The 17,138-nt window shown below is 40.6% G+C and overlaps 1 pseudogene; it reads right to left on the bottom strand.

Moving 5' to 3' along the window:
* Positions 1-6,307: 6,307 nt before the first annotated feature.
* Positions 6,308-10,342, bottom strand: LOC116879823 (annotated as a pseudogene).
* Positions 10,343-17,138: the final 6,796 nt, after the last annotated feature.

The raw sequence follows: 17,138 nt of genomic DNA, 5'->3' as shown, positions 1-17,138 counted from the left end.
CTTTTCTTCTGGGATCCCAATTATTCCAATATCATTCTGCTTCATGGTATTACTTATCTCTGGAATTCTTCCCTCATGATCCAGTAGTTCTTTATCTCTTTTTCTCAGCTTCTTTATTTTCCATCATTTGGTCTTCTATATCACTAATTTTCTCTTCTGCCTCATTTATCCTACAGTTAGAGCCTCCTCCAGTTTTTGTTGTTGTTGTTTTGTTTGTTTTTAATGAGAGGAGAACACATTTATTAGCTTGGATAGCATACATGCACATGAGAGAAATTAAGTGTTGAGTAACTCAAAGAGGTGGTCAGGACTTGTACTTATATAGCATCTTCATGAAGAATGATAAACTTGTAGAAAAGTAACAAGGATAAAGACACAGGTTTTAGGCCTCCAAGTGCATCAAACTGTGGCAGGTGAATACATTGGAGGAACCTAAGGAGATAAGTTTTGTTTGCACAGGTCCATCTCACTGCTGACTTTCTGTCTTAATGCTCTAAAAGTTCCCCAGGAAAGGGGATTTCTCAGAAGTATCTGTTTTTCATCAGAGAAGGGAAGCTCCAGGATGGCTTCTTTCCACATCTCTTGGATCTCAATTGCTATTAGTTCAAAGTAATCCTTATGTCAAAGAGGCATATTTGGGGGTGGCATATTTTGATTCCTACACTATTCACAGAATAGTATAGCATAGTATTGTATAGTATAGGAGAGGTATGATATGATTTACAGAGAGGTATGATAGTATGATTTACAGAATCTACATCCTAATAGCTTTGATCTCAGTCTAGTTTTGAAGTGTGTACGTGGTTGTTAGTTTAAACAGGGTTAACACAAAAATTTTTAGTAGAGTTTAAGAGTTTTGGGTGCCTTGTTTTCCCATTTCTTAGATATAATTCCCTACCTGTAATGCCTGTTAAAGCGGCAGGATTACAAAGTCATGTTCCTACCAGGTGACCAATCAGCCACAGGTGATTGTAGCAAGGGTGGATATTTGCTCCAATGTTAACCATCTTTTCTTTTCTTTTTTTTCTTTCTCTCTCTCTCTCTTAACATATAACATATTATTTGCTTTAGGGGTACAGGTCTGTGAATCATCAGTCTTACACAATTCACATCACTCACCATAGCACATACCCTCCCCAGTGTCCATAACCCAGCCACCCTATCACTCCCCTCCCACCCCCCCAGTAACCCTCAGTTTGTATCCTGAGATTAAGAGTCTCTTATGGTTTGTCTCCCTCTCTGGTCTCATCTTGTTTCATTTTTTCCCTCCATACTCCCCTAACCCCCTGTCCTGCCTCTCAGATTCTTCATATCAGAGAGCTCATACAATGATTTTCTTTCTCTGATTGACTTATTTCACTTTACTTCTTTCTTATTCTCTTGTCCCCCACATTCAATAAAATATGATACACTGTGGATTCTCTTTTCTCTGTATCTATATGTTTTCTCTTTCCCATTGCTAAATGACTGATTTATGCTCTCATTCCTTCTTGCTTGATTTCAAGTTTCTCAACTGGTCTCAAGCTGAATTTTCCTAAGGCACTATTTTAATTATGTCATTCTCTTACTCAAAATCACTCAAAATACCTCTATGACTTCCATATTATCTACTGAATTTAGCTTAGTACATGAGGTCTTTTTCTAATCTGTTCTCCCATAACTTTTCTATCTGCACTCCTCTAGTCATAATGGGGGGTTTGCTGTACCTCAGAAGGAGTGCTTACATTTCCATGTATTTGTTCCAACCCCTTTCTCTCCTTTTATGCCTCTCCCACATCTATACCCTCATGGACATCCCTCACTATGTGGCTCACTCTCCAGGCACTTTTTGAGAACAGTGACTATTTTCACAGGGAAATGAACATGGATGGAAAGTGGAAAGGTAAGAGTAGGGTTACATTTTGAAGTTAGGATATCTTTTTTTTTTAAAATATTTTATTTTTTTATTTGACAGAGAGAGACACAGCGAGAGAGGGAACACAAGCAGGGGGGAGTGGGAGAGGGAGAAGCAGGCCTGGTAACAGGGAGCCTAATGTGGGGCTCGATCCCAGGACCCTGGGATCATGACCTAAGCCAAAGGCAGACACTTAATGACTGAGTCACTCAGGTGCCCAAAGTTAGTATATCTTATATCACATCCTGATCTTATATCATACATCTATCATACTCTTCAATCTCTCTGCACTCACCTTTCCTCTCCTCTGGCCTGAACCTTGCACCATCGTTAGTGGTTTACAGATATTAGCTGAGTTAAATCATCTACTATCTGTAGGCTTCATAGGTCAGATTAATTGTGTTTTTTACCTCTTCATTTTCAAACAGGAGCTATATTGTTCCACATCTGGATTTGTATGGAGTCAAAACTTTATCTGACTCCCAAAAGATAAATTTTATAAAAACATAGAAAACAGTAAGTATTTACATGTTTTATTTTTTTTTAATTTTTTAAAAAGATTTATTTTATTTTATTTATTTGAGATACAGAAAGAGCACAAGAGGGGAGAGGTCAGAGGGAGAACCAGACCCCCACCGAGCAGGGAGTCTGATGCGGGACTTGATTCTGGGACTCCAAGATCATGTCCTGAGCCAAGGGTAGTCACTTAACCAACTGAGCCATGCAGGCACCCTTTTTACATCTTCTTTTTTAAAAAAAGATTTTACAGGGAGCCTGATGCGGGGCTCGATCCCAGGACCCTGGGATCATGACCTGAGCCAAAAGCAGAGGCTTTAACCCACTGAGCCACCCAGACACCCCCTATTTACATCTTTTAATGTCTATGGCCAAACTCATATAGTTTTTCTTTCCTGATTGATTTTTTACAGAATGTCGGTGGTGAAACTATGTAGATTTCAAAAAAGACTGTAAACATTAACAGATTATAAATATTTCTGGGAAAATTAGCAATACGAGTGGAAAACCATGAAATTCCTAACAAATAAACCCAGCAATGCCACTCTGCTAAATCACTACTGTTTTCAAGAGCCTCCACTTTTTTTATTGCATCTCATTAATAGTCTTTCTAAATTTCAACTTGGTTAGATTTTAGTTCTTTTATTTCTTCAGAAAAGGATTCTCTAGTGTCTTCTATGCTTTTTCAAGCCCAGCTAGTATCTTTATAATCATTATTCTGAACTCTAGTTTTGACATCTTACTTATGTCAATACTAATTAGGTCCCTAGAAGTCAGTATTTCCTCTTGTTCTCTTTTTTTGAGGTGAGTTTTTCCATCTTGTCCTTCTGTTCAGAAAGAACAGATGAATGAGAGAACAAAATACTAAACTGGCGACAATGACCCCAGAGAAATATACAGTAAACAAACCAGAAGAGACCCAAAACTGGGAGAAAAAAAAGAAAAAAGAAAGAAATAGAATATAATCAGACAGGTGAGCAGAATAGAGCAATACACTGGATTCTGTGTGTATTTTGGTCTTTTTTTAGAAAACTATGTCCCAAAATTGTAAAGAAAGAAAACTTATATATGTACAAAAATAAAATTAAATACAATGAAAGGATAGAATGTAACTGTAAACATGGAAATTAAAAGACAAGAAAAAAACAAAAGAGGAAAAAAAAAAGAAAAAACAAAAAAAAAGGAGAGGATATAAACAGGCAGGTAAACAGAACAGAGCAATACACTATCTCCTGAGTGTATTTTGGTCACTTTGTTAGAAGAAACTACATCTAAAAATTATAAAGAAAGAAAAACCTATATGTATATATAAAAATAAATATATTGAAAGGATAGAATGCAACTGTAAAGGTGAAATTTTAAAAAGACTTAAAAAAATGTTATGATCAGACAGGCAGACAGGTAACTAGAACAGAACCATACACTAGATTTGGGGTGTATTTTAGTCTGTTAGAAGAAACTACATCCCAAAATTGTAGAGAAAGAAAGGCTAATATATATACAAAAATAAGATTAAATACAATGAAGGGATAGAATGTAGCTGCAAAAATGAAAATTAAAAAAGATTGTATTTTATTTTATTATTTTTTTAAAGATTATTTTATTTATTTATTTGAGAAAGAGAGAGAGAGAGAGAGAATGAGAGGAGAGAGGTGAGTGAGAGAAGCAGACTCCCCGCCGAGCAGGGAACCCCATGCGGGACTCGATCCCAGAACTCCAGGATCATGACCTGAGCCGAAGGCAGTTGCTTAACCAACTGAGCCACCCAGGTGCCCTAAAAAAGATTTTAAAAAGAAGTTGGTAAAATAAGAGATTGGTTGAGAAAGGAAAGAAAAAAATTAAAAATAAAGCTGAAAGACTAAAGAATCATGGGGAAAAAGCTATGAATTTTATGTGGTGTATTTCCGTAGTTCTGGAGTTCCACAGTTCTCATTGATTGATAAACTTGGTCTTGGCAGGACGTTCTCGCTGATCTTCTGGGGGAGGGGCCTGTTGCCTTGATTCTCAAGTGTCTGTGCCCAAGAAGGGATTGCACCGCCCTTGCCAGGGGCCAGGTTAGGTAATCTGCTCCAGTTTGCTCTCCTGGCTTTCGTTTCCCTGAAGGCTTTCCATAGAGCTCTGGAGGATGGGAATGGAAATGGTGGCCTCCCAAACTCTGGCTGAGAGCTCAGGGCCCCACTCCTCAGTGCGCCCTTGGAGAAAAGCGGCCAGTCACTCCCGTCTCCCTGGTCTCTGGCCTCGTGCTCCGTTCTCACCCGGTCTGTGACCAAGCGTTTCTATCTCTGGCACACAGCCCCCATTGGGAGTCTCCAAACCCAGTTGACTCCTGCAGTGTGCTCCCGTGCTGCTCCTCCTGGGCGAGGAGGAACGGTCTCAAGGAAGGAGGGAGAGCCCACTCCTTGGTTTGCTGATTGCAGCCGGCTTCCCACTCGGATACCTGGGAGCTCTGCCGCACTCAGTCACCCACAGTCTTTCTGTGACCCCGAGGATCCTGACACCATACTGTCCCACCTACTGCTCTGTCCCAGTTAGCCACCTGAGTGACATCCCTCACTGAAGCCGACTTCTAAGAGTTCTTTTTTCTTTTCTTTTTAAAGATTTTATTTATTTATTTATTTATTTGACATAGAGAGAGAGAGAGATCACAAGTAGTCAGAGAGGCAGGCAGAGAGAGAGGGGGAAGCAGGCTCCCTGCTGAATGGAGAGCCCAAAGCAGGGCTCGATCCCACGACCCTGAGACCATGACCTGAGCTGAAGGCTGAGGCCTAACCCACTGAGCCGCCCAGGTGCCCCAGACTTCTAAGAGTTCTGATTTTGTGCTCACCTGCTCTATCACTTGCCAACAGCCAGCTGATGGAAGCTCCCTGCCCACCCCTCACCCCCTGCAGTCTACCTTCCCATAAATCACCTTGGATTCACTTCTCCTCACCTCCTACCTTGCAGAAAGTGGTTGCTTTTCTATTCGCAGAGTTGTAGCTATTCTTTTCTTCCACCTCCAGTTGAGTTCATAGGTGTTCAGAATGATTTGATCGTTACCTACCTGAATTCTTGGGACCAGAATAAATTAAGGTCTCCTACTCCTCTGCCATCTTGGACTCCTCACTGGTTAGTTTCTATTTTATTTCTTCAGATCACTAATCTTTTCTTCAGCACCTGCTTTTATCCCATTCAGTGTATTTTCCATTTCATATAATGTATTTTTTAAATATCTAGACGTTTCATCAGTGATCTTTCTTATATCTTCATTTTCTCTAATTTTTGTGGCCATGTTTCCCCCTGCCTTTTTGAACTTATAGATAATTTTTAAAAAGATTATATTTATTTATTTGACAGAAAGAGAGCATAGCAGAGAGAGAAGGGGAAGGAGAAGTGGAGGAAGAGGGAGAAGCAGACTCCCCACTAAGCAGGGACCCAGTGTGGGACTTAATCTCAGGACCCTGGGATCATAACCTAAGCTGAAGGCAGATGCTTAACTGATTGAGCCATCCAGTCACCGTACAGCATTTTTATAATCACTGTTTTTATGCCCTTGTTTGTTAGTTCCATCACATTATTTCTGGATCTTTTTAAAAAGATTTTAAGATTTATTTATTTATTTGACAGACAGATTACAAGTAGGCAGAGAGGCAGGCAGAGAGAGAGGAAGGGAAACAGGCTCCCCACTGAGCAGAGAGCCCATGGCGGGGCTTGATTCCAGGATCCCGGGACCATGACCTGAGCTGAAGGCAGAGGCTTTAACCCACTGAGCCACCCAGGCACCCTTCTGGATCTGTTTTTATTGGTTGATATTTTTCTTTTAAATTAAACAACTTTTAAACAAAGTTGTTCAGGTTTTATTTACCAGTAGCTCCTCTTTCCTCCCTAACAGCTGCTGTGCCCTCTTCTACACTCTCAGATTCAGAAGAGGACTTCTCTGGCCTTATCAGTGGTAATCTTATGGGAGTAGAGGTCAGTGGAAACAGCTGGCAGACAGTAGTGTGCCTCTTCTGGGTCCAACTAGGCTGACCTTTCCTTCAGCAGATGTTCCAGAACTTGCCTCACTTAGTCTAGCTTTGATCTCACTGATGTTCATGTGGCCATTCTCCCTGCCAGCAACTAGTGTGATCTCTTTTGAACTCAGAACAGACTGATAAGGTAAGTGCCACCCACAATGGTGATGCTGAAGCCAGTGGCTTTAGTTACTTAATGACCCTGATCAGGTTGTCTTGGCTGATGTCCTAGGCAAAATTTCTTCTTCCTTTTAATACCTATTGTTATAGGTCCTCCAAAGTTCTCCAAAGAAATTTCATTTGGATCTTTTTTCTATCTTCCATTTTAGTGGAAATGAAAGGGCTAGGCACACTTTGATAATTTATATCCCCAGTATCTCAGACCAAAATCTTTTTTCAGAAGTCAGAGGATCCACACCAGTGGCGGCACACGTGTCCTAGAACTGTACTTGAAACTTGAGGATGCTTCTGGATCGTCTGCTTGTGCTTGCTGGCAAATGGCCTCAGAGTGGTCTTGAATACATCCCATTCTTTGACATCTGGGCCAGTGATACCCAGCCAAGACAGTCCCTTGCTTCTTATAGCTGGCCTTGGCGGGCTGGCTATATCCTTGCTCTCAGTTTGTGGGCCACTCTCTTGCCAGGACCCTGGGTCTCTGTAGCCCTAGATCCACCTCTGGACTCTTTTGATTGATTTTTATCCTGTTTATGGATAATATTTTCTTACTTTTATTTTTGTGGATGTTTAAGGTTTTTTTGAGTCAGACATTGTGAATTTTACATCATTTTTAAAAGTGTGCATTAGAGTTCCTTAAAAAGTTAAACATAGAATTACTATATGACCCAGAAGTTTTACTCTTATATATATACCCAGAAATATTGAAAATAGGGACTCAAATACATGTATGCTAATGTTCATTGTAGCATTATTAACAATAGTCAAAGGTTGAAACAACCAAAGTGTCCATCAACAGATGAATGGATAATGTGGTATATGCATTCAATGGAATATTAATCAGACATAGAAAGGAATGAAGTTCTGATACATGGTGTAACATGCAGAAGCCTTGTAAACATAATGCTAAGTGAAAGAAGTCAGATATAAAAGGAAAAATATTGTATGGCTCCATTTATAAGAAATATCTGACATAGGCAAATTCACAGAGATGGAATGTAGATGAGAGGTTATCAGGGGCTTCAGGATGAGAGAAATGTGAAATTATTGGTTAGTGGGAAGTTTCTGTTTAGGGTTATAAAAAATTTTGGAAATAGATAATAGTGATGGTTGCAGAACATTGTGGAAAATAATTAATGTGACTGAATCCTACACTTTAAAATAGTTAAAAAAAAAAAAAAAGGGATGCCTGGGCAGCTCAGTCAGTTAAGCTGCTGCCTTTGGCTCAGGTCATGATCCCCGAGTCCTGGGATCGAGTCCCACATCAGACTCCTTGCTCAGGGGGAAGCCTGCATCTCTCTCTGGCTCTGCCTGCCACTCTGCCTGCTTGTGCTATCTCTCTCTCTGATAAGTAAGTAAGTAAGTAAATAAATAAATAAATAAAATATTAAATAAATAAATAAGTTAAAATGGGGGCACCTGGATGGCTCAAATGGTTAAGCATCTGCCTTGGCTCAGGTCATGATCCTCAGGTCCTAGGATCAAGCATAAGATTTAAAATTTCAAAAGATGGGGTGCTTAGGTGGCTCAGTCGGTTAAGCATTCCACTCTTGATTTCAGCTTAGGTCATGATCTCAGGGCTGTGTGAAGCTGGGTAGGGCTTCATGCTCAGTGTGGAATCTGCTTCAGATTTTCTCTCCCTCTGCCTCTGTCCCTCCCCCCACTCATGCTCTCTCTCAAAATAAATAAATATAATCTTTAAAATCTAGGGTGTCTGGGTGGCTCAGTCAGGTAAGTGTCTGCCTTTGGCTCAGGTCATGATCTCTGGGTCCTGGAATTAAGTCCGAGTAGGGCTCCCTGCTCAGTGGAGAGTCTGCTTCTCCCTCTCCTTCTACCCCTCCCCCCTGCTCACTCTCGCTCTCTTTCCCCAATATGTAAATAAAATCTTTAAGAAAATAACAAAATAATAAAATGAAATCGGGTGCCTGGGTGGCTCAGTGGGTTAAAGCCTCTGCCTTCAGCTCAGGTCATGATCTCAGGGTCCTGGGATTGAGCCCCACATCGGGCTCTCTGCTCAGCAGGGAGCCTGCTTCCTCCCTCTCTCTCTGCCTGCCTCTCTCTCTACTTGTGATCTCTGTCAAATAAATAAATAAAATCTTAAAAAAAAATAAAATCTATATGTATATAATATATAGAAAAAATCTAAATCTATCTGTATAAGATTTTAAAGATTATAAATATATATTATATATAAATAATATAGATGTAGAAATTATAAATTATATGTTATATAAATATATATGTTGATGTAATTCCTCTCCTTAAAACCTTGTAATACTTCTCAGTTTAAACTTATTATAAAGTTATAATAAGGGTCCCTGGGTGGCTCAGTTGGTTAAGTGTTTGCCTTTGGCTTAGGTCATGATCTCAGGGTCCTGGGATGGAGCCCCACATCGGTGTCTCTACTCAGTGAGGAGCCTCCTTTTCCCTCTCCCTCTGCCAGCTACTCACCCTTCTTGTGCACTCTCTCTCTGCCAAATAAATTAATTAAAATGAAAAAAATTGTTAAAATGGTGACTTTCATCATATATTTAATTACATTAGATAAAAAAGGATTACTTTGGCAGCTGTGAAGAAATCAGACAATAGGTTAAGGTTACTGCAGGAGTCTAGGTTAAAGATGATGATGTTCTGTTTACCCCTCCAGGTTCGCTCTGTCCTCCTCTAGAAGTTGACCTATATAGACTGATTAACTGGCTCCTAGGCCCTCTGGCTTCTGGTTGAACGTGGCCAATGTGCAGCACTGGGAAGAGATCTCAGTCTGCAGGGTTGCTGTGAGCACCTATGGCATCTGATAACAGGTAATAGCTCTTGCCAGGCAGCCTTCTCCACAAAGTTCTGTGTGTCTCTGTATTCTAGTAATGGCTCCCTTCTCCCCTTCCTTCCTTCTAAGGGTAAAGTGGCTGCCACCTGTATTTCTTTACACCAGTTTATTAGTTTAATAGTTCCCTTATCAAACTTCTCTAGAATTAGCCAATTTGAGTGTGTTATTAGTTTCATGCCTTAGATCCGTTTGGATGTAGTGGACAGAGTAACGTATGTATTTGGCGGTAGAACCTTGAGGTTTTGATAGACTGTGATGGTGTGACAGACATGGTCCTGGTCCTGGGGAGGCAGGATGACACAGTTAGGAAAACAAAAAACAAAAAGTACGATTCAGGCCCATACCAACTAGCAATAGTCCAGCTATGGACTCAGGTTCTAAGGTGGTGGAACTAGCTATTGAATGAACTAGTTCCCTGTCTTGTGGACAGAACTGACATTTCTCCAAGCTCTCAGATATGCAGGGGAGAAACCAAAGGAGGTATGTTGTTTTCCACAGAGGAATCAGAAGAGTGAGCTCTCAAGGAAGCAGTAGAAATTGAGATTTGGAAATGATCCCAGGAGAAGATCTAATCAGCTGGGTGAAATGTCAAGGTGCAGACACTGGCTTGCAGCGGCTCAGCCTCCCAATCAGACAATCTAGAGATGCTCAGGCCTTAGGGTTAATTAAGCAACACCCTGTTCCATCCACTAGTTGGCCTCCTGAGCCCATTCTGTCCCTGAAGCCATGGATAGGACTAACTGGGGGCGATTTCTCTATCATGGACCCTCCATTTCTTCTACCCCTTCGACTATTTCCCCATTTTTCCTCTTTTCCCTGCATGCCTCTCATCTCAGCCCTTCCAACTGCTGAAAGGCACATGTTAGCCCTACATCCCTGATAGGTAACCAACCGTCCAAGAACAGGTTTTCTTGGCTCATACTGGATATCCTTAATATCTTGCATGCCTTGCTTATTTCCCTTGGATTCTACACAGAGAATTCTGATTGGGGTGTAACCCCCACAACATGACCCTCTAGATCTTGAGCCGCTGGACCTATTCTCTGAGGCCTGCTAGTTGTTCCGGCTCAGTTTTCACACCAAGGCCCTTTGTGGGCCAGTACAATTTCCTTTCTTATCACACCCACTTTACTTCCACAGGAAGCACTTCCCACTCCATCTTAGTCTCTTCCCTGCTGTAAGGATCCAGTCGCCTCCAGAAATTCACAGCTTCTGGCTGACTGTATAATCTTAGACACATTTTAATCTCTGTATGCCTCAAGTTCTTACTAAATTCTTAGCCCATGCCTGGCACATGGCAAAACTCAGTAGATGTTAGTTGTTGTTGTTATAATTGTATTTTTAAAACATCAATTCATTCATATAACAGGTATGACCCACTTCAAATTTGAGTCTAAAAATGATCATATTTCTCTCTTTAAAAAATTCTGAGTCTAAGTTCAGTTTATTTTAAAGATTTTATTTATTTATTTGACAGAGAGACACAGCAAGAGAGGGAACACAAGCAGGGGGAGCGAGAGAGGGAAAAGCAGGCTTCCCGCAGAGCAGGGAGCCCGATGCAGGGCCGGAGCCCGATGCAGGGCTCAATCCCAGGATCCCGGGATCATGACTTGAGCTGAAGGTAGCCACTTAATGACAGCCACCCAAGTGCCCCTAAGTTCAGTTTATTTAAAAAAAAAAAAAAAAGATTTTATTTACTTTATTTTAGAGAGAGAGAATGTGTGCAAGTGGGGGAGGGGCAAAGAATCCCAAGCTGACTCTGCCCTGAGCACAGATTCTGATGTGGGGTCCATGCCACAACCAGGACCAGGCCAAAACCAAAAGTCATTCGCCCAACCACCTGAACCACCCAGATACCCCTAAATTCAGTTTATTTTTGTACCTATTTTATTTTAGCTTTCTTTTCTTTTCTTTTTTAATTAAAGTAAGCTCTACACCCAATGTGGAGCTTGAACTCATGGCCCTAAGATCAAGAGTTGCATGCTCAACCCTGTGAGCCAGCCAGATACCTCTATTTTAGCTATTTATTTCTTAACTAGTACACCCAGAAAAAATTCCGAAAATGTCAAAAGCCCCACCACTTCTCCTATTCACCCACTTTACCTTCCCATAGACAACTTTCTTAACAATTCTTTACTTAGATATAAAATATTTCCATCACCAGGAAAAATTCCCTTTGCTCCATTGCAATCAATCCCCTTACTTAACACTTAGCTATATTCAAACACTGACCTGCCTTCTGCCACTGTGATTTTGTGGGATTTTTTTTAGAATCCCATATAAAGATTAGAACAGAAATAAATGATATAGAAACTAAAAAAAAAAAAAAACAAACCCAATAGAACAGGTTGATGAAACCAGGAGCTGGCTCTTTGAAAAAAAATCAATAAAATTGAGCGTTGCTGGAGGGGAGAAGGGTGGAAGGATGGAGTAACTGGCTGATGAACAATAAGGACGTCATGTGATGTAATGAACCCTGGGTATTATATAAGACTGATGAATCACAGACCTATACCTCTGAAACCAAGACTACATTATATGCTAATTAATTGAATTTAAATTTAAAAATTTTTAAAAGATTTTATCCATTTATCTGATAGGGAGAGAGAGAGAGAGCACAAACGGGGGGAGCAGCAGAGGGAGAGGGAGAAGCAGACTCCCCACTGAGCAAGGAGCCGGACATGGGACCCAGTCCCAGTACCCTGGGATTGTGACCCAAGCCAAAGGCAGACGTTTAACCGACTGAGCCACCTGGGCATCCCAATAAAAAAAATATTTAAAAAATTCATAAACCTCTAGCCAGACTTATCAAGAAAAAAAGAAAGGACTCAAATAGAATTTGACATAAATGGCCTCACAATATGTAGTCTTTTGCATTTGACTTATTTCACTTATCTTAATGTTTTTCTTTCTTTTCTTTTCTTTTTTTAAGATAGTTGATGTCAGCAGTAGGTGGACGTGAGACAGGCTGTGGTCAGGGAGGCCCTTGAGAAAAGAAGAAGGTGCAGCCCACAAGACAGAGACAATCCTTAGCAGGTGAGCATCTGGTGAGCAGATTTGCATCTGGTGAGCAGATGGCAAAGACAAAGCCAGGGCGGCTTCTCTCTAGCCACTTCCAACCTTCCTTTTAGTACCTACATCTGGTGGTGCTGCCCTATCTTGCATAGCCTCCTTCTGACCTGGGCTGGTGGCTTGGACAGTCACTATGGGCTCTTGGTAGAGCCATGGCCTCCATGAATTCATTTATCCAATAACAGTTAACAAGTGAAGAAATGACTCAGATACAGATGACAAAGATGACTCTCAAAAACTTTGAAATGTAGTTTAGACTCTGAAGAACCTGTAGAGAGTTTCGATTTATTTTTCCTGGCTCCTAGCAACACCCTCTCCTTCTGGTAGCTCCTTAACCAGTGAGTTTCAAATTATAAGATGCAGCCTATTAGTGGGTCATGATGGGCATTTTTTAAAAAAGTAGTCTCCACCCGCAGTGTAGAACCCAACACAGGGCTTGAACTCACAACCCTGAGATCAAGACCTGAGCTGAGATCAAGAGGCCAATGCTTAACAGAATGAGCCATCCAGGCACACCATGATGGGCATTTTTAAACAATGAAATATAGTGGAATAAAAATATCAGACACAACATGGATAGGATGTGTATGTAATGAAAGATGTTGTTTCCAATATATGTGTATGTATGGAGTTACAACATGATGTGTATTTCTCCTTGTGTGTCTCAGTCAAAAAATCATGAAAGCCTCGTGCACTGGTATTTCCCCTGGGGTTGTAGCTTCTTCAATCTTCTGATTCTCATTAACAGTTCCAAAACTCTAATGAGCAAAAGAATCACCCAGGAATCTTGTTGAAACTATAATTTCCAAGCCCTACCTACCTCCAAATATATTCAAATTCAGAAGGCTGGGGTGAACTAGGAGATTTCGTTTTTTTTAAAAGATATTTATTTATTTATTTATTTATTTATTTATTCATTTGAGAGAAAGAATGCACAAGCAGGGTGAGCAGCAGGCAGAGAGACAGGGAGAAGCAGATTCCCCCTGAGGAGTCACCCCCACCCCCCGGCCCACCACACGCACCATTGATGTGGGCTCTATCCCAGGACCCTGGGATCATGACCTGAGCTGAAGGCAGATGATTAAGGTAAACCAACTGAGTCACCCTGGCACCCCAGGAGATTTCCTTTTTAACAAGCTGGAGATGACAGTATAAATGGTCTATGGACCCCAGTTTGAAAGGCCCTGCTTGACCTCACCTTGGCCAGTTTCATCCACAGCCAAGAGTTCAGTGATATCCTCTACCCTGAGTGTTGAAGGCAGATTGACAACCTCAGTTGTAGACACTGGTTATTGTATCCTCTGATCTGGGTGTTCCTTGCATTCATAGCGCCCAAACTGAAGCTATCTCCCTCTCACCCCACTATTCACACTTATTCCTCTAACATTGTTTCCCATCTTTGTGAGTGGATGCATTATATACCCTGTCAACCAAACCAAAATAAAGGAGAGAGAGGAATCAGAGATGGGCCCCCAGGGTTAAGCCTGGGCACAGGGTTCACTTCATAGGTATGTAACCTGTGCAACCCCACAGGGCCCTGCACTTAGAAATGCCTTACACTCAGTTTCATGTTCTGCTGTCACTATCTTGAGAATCTTCATAATTTTTGAACAAGGGACCTTATATTTTTATTTGGCATTAGGCCTCACAAATTATGTATCCTGTCCTGTCTAGGAGCCTGGGAGCCTGGTGGTGAATTTAAATAGAAATGGGGAAGTTGGATGGGGTGCCTGGGTGGCTCAGTGGGTTAAAGCCTCTGCCTTCGGCTCTGGTCATGATCTCAGGGTCCTGGGATTGAGCCCTGCATTGGGCTCTCTGTTCAGCAGGGAGTCTGCTTCCTTCTCTCTCTCTCTCTCTCTGCCTGCCTTTCTGTCTACTTGTGATCTCTTTCTGTCAAATAAATAAATAAAATCTTTAAAAAAAAAAAAAATGTGGAAGTTGGGGGGAACCTGGGTGGCTCAATCATTAAGTGTCTGCCTTCAGCTCAGGTCATGATCACAGGGTCCTAGGATCGAGCCCCATGACCTGCTCCTTGCTCAGCGGAGAGCCTGCTTCTCCCTCTCCCTCTGCCTGCTGCTCTGCCTACTTGCGCTCTCTGGCTCTCTATCAAAAATAAATAAATAAAATCTTATTTAAAGAAAGAAGAAATAAGGAGGTCAGCAAAAAGAACAGGTCTAGGAAGAAAGTGGGCTGGCTTTCTATACCTGAATGTGAGCTGTCTGTAACTCAGATTAGCCAGGTGGAGAAGTACAGTGGGAAGTTGGAAATATGAGCAAGAACAGAGAACAGAGGTCAAGATGGAAGATAAGTTGTTTGGAGATAGCCAAATAGATGTAACAGGTGAGATCATGAAAGGGAATTAACCAGGAAATAGAGTACACAATGAGAAAGAGTAAGGGACAGGGACAGGACTTTAAAAATCAATAGCATTAAAGAGGTGGGAAGAAGACCCAGCAAAGGCACAGGAAGAAATATAGAAGCAAAACCAAACAGTAAAAATACTGGGGCAAGGAGATGATCTGACATGACCATGCAGGATCTGAAGGGGAAAGTAGGAGCAGAAAAGCCAACTTAGGGACAGAACACATGGAAAGGAAAGATTCAACCCCAAAAATTTCAATCACCTATTTTTAGTTTTGAACATATATTGATTATAAAAATAATTTTAGAAACACTCATATTCCACCATCCAGACAAACTGTTAACATTTTGGTGCATTTCCTTCCAGTGTTTGTTTTCAGCATAGTTTTCTTCCATATTTTTTTTTTCCTCTACAGAAAGTTTACAAATATTCTATCTACAGTCTTCTATGATTTTGCTCCACGAATCTGAGCCCATATTATCCATAGTCTCATATCCTACATAGATAGGATGGAATTTTACATTCTGTCCACAGCACTTCCTAAGCTATTAAAAACATTTTTCCCTGGATGTGTAGCATTCCAAAATCTCGTGACATCAATTTTAAAATATCACGAAAGAAAATTTAAAATACTTCTAATTTTGTTCCTATAATCTCACACACCTCATCAAATGATTTCATGTTTTAGTGTTTCTTTCCAACTTCACTCTTTGAAAACATCACTAGGGCACCTGGGTGGCTCAGTTAGTTAAGCATCTGCCTTTGGCTCAGGTCATGATCCCAGGGTCCTGGAATCCAGTCCCACATCTGGCTCCATGCTCAGTGGGGAGCCTGTTTCTCCCTCTCCCTGGCCTGCCTCTCCCCCTGCTTGTGCTTGTTCTCTCTCTCTGTCAAGTAAATAAATAAAATCTTTTTAAAAATTAAAACATCATCACTTTGAGGTAACTGAGGTAATAGGATAGTTACAGTTTTAAATATTGTTTTCTTTCACATTATTTTACAAACATGGTTTCATATTTCTCCATGTTCTGGTAGCTGTAAACTGTTTTGTACTGTTAAGTGTTTAATAATTTAATCACTGCCTGACATAAGTGTTTCAGTAAATACAGATTTTTTTTTTCTTTTGGCTTATATCGTTGGGTTTTAAATTTTTAGGAGAGGGACTGGGCCAAAGCATACCAGTTGGTTCTTGCTAAGTGTTACCTAAGCGTGCTTCTAGAAGGATTAAGTCAGTTTACCCAGCCACTAGCTAGGTACGGATGTATCTTTTCCCAGGGCTTTGACTGGCGTTGGTTATTTAATTTTTACTTGGTTTAATGGCGGTTAATTGGGACCACACTATACATATAGTCTTTAATTTGCATTTCCATAATTACTAAGGAAGTTGAGTCTTTAAAAAATATATGTATATATGTTTACTGTTTGTATTTCCCAAGGATGCCTATTCAATTCAAAGCAACAGACAGATTTTGTGCCAAGTGCTGTGTGCTTCCCTCAAGGATGAGTGCCCTAACAAAAATGACCATTGGGATAGGGTGGGGGAACCAGGTAGTGTAGAAAATATATAATTAACTTACTCCATTTGTAGAAGCGCAATACCAGCAGGCAGCTTGGGCAAAGTCCTGTGGGTGGAAGATGGAGAAGGAAGGAGTTGACTCTTAAGCAGGTTAGGTTTCGCAGGTCAAGTGCCTTTAGAGATAAGCCCAAACAAAGAGAAGGATTTGTCAGGGTGAGAAGATGTCTGGAGAAATAAAACAATGTGGAAAGAGGTAAAGTGGTTGAAAAACAGAAAATATAGTATTTGTGTAATGGAGTTGTGAATTTTCTAAAGCTAAAATGTGATAACTTCTTTTGTTCTTAAAGAGAAATGGCATGAGATAATGTGTCTTTTAGGATGATCTTTCTGGAAGCTAATGACAGGTAGATTTGGAGACACTGGAGTCTATAAGATGAGCCTATGTTTTTAGCCACTTACCAAGGGTCAGAGATAGGACTAAAGGTCAAGCTTTTTAGGTAGTATGCACATTAACTTTTTATCTTAAAACTGTTCCCATTATAACTTTTCCTTTAAATTTTTAAAAAATGGCAGGAAGATGGGGTAACATAAAATTTACCAATTTGTGTAATTCAGTATTGTTAAGTACATTTCATATTGTTGTGCAACCATTCGCCAGATTGTGACTTTCAAGTTAATTTAATTCAGCTTTATTAAAAAGAAATTAAAATTTGTCAAATTTACCTTCTTTGGTGCTCACTTAACACTTTACATAGTATAATGCTCTTTAACTAAATATATGATCTCGTTGA

The sequence above is a fragment of the Lontra canadensis genome, unplaced genomic scaffold, assembly GCF_010015895.1.
Source record: "Lontra canadensis isolate GAN:19392208 unplaced genomic scaffold, GSC_riverotter_1.0 scaffold3, whole genome shotgun sequence".
NCBI classification, from domain to species: domain Eukaryota; kingdom Metazoa; phylum Chordata; class Mammalia; order Carnivora; family Mustelidae; genus Lontra; species Lontra canadensis.
Note: the sequence above shows the minus strand (reverse complement) of the source record. Positions and strands in the feature narration are given on the sequence as shown.